The sequence below is a fragment of the Myotis davidii genome, unplaced genomic scaffold (genome assembly GCF_000327345.1).
Source record: "Myotis davidii unplaced genomic scaffold, ASM32734v1 scaffold390, whole genome shotgun sequence".
Taxonomy (NCBI): domain Eukaryota; kingdom Metazoa; phylum Chordata; class Mammalia; order Chiroptera; family Vespertilionidae; genus Myotis; species Myotis davidii.
In genome coordinates this window covers 2591960-2592339 of record NW_006282748.1, presented here as the reverse complement: position 1 = coordinate 2592339, position 380 = coordinate 2591960, and the positions used below count along the sequence as shown (strand labels likewise).

Below are 380 nucleotides of genomic sequence, written 5' to 3'. Positions count from 1 at the left end.
TGGTAGTTAAAGAAAAAAAAATCTTAGGAATTCAATTGTTGGTTTTTCTTGGTGGGGGGATGGGTTTGGCATTCCTTCTCACAGAAGTATTATTAATCTGAGACCTATGCTGCCTGACAAAAAACTCAGGATTTCTCTATATAAATTAACAATGTAGTATCCCCAGAACTTTTCCAAAAGAATATGAAAATAACATATTCTGCAAGCCTTATATATAGTCAACCTATCTGCTATAAAAGGATTTTGTGCAACAGATCTCAAAGTTCTATGCATTTAGTGAGGTTCCAACCTAAGTTTACTTTCAGAGAAATGAAAATTATGTTTACTTAGGTTTTATTCAAATTTATCAAACCTAAAAGACTTAAAATTTGCCTACACCA

The 380-nt window shown here is 31.8% G+C and overlaps 1 protein-coding gene across 2 annotated transcripts in view; it reads right to left on the bottom strand.

Moving 5' to 3' along the window:
• Window positions 1-380, bottom strand: part of KIAA1429 (KIAA1429 ortholog) — a 49639-nt gene that overhangs the window by 4169 nt on the left and 45090 nt on the right. The gene's annotated exons all lie outside the window — the stretch shown is intronic.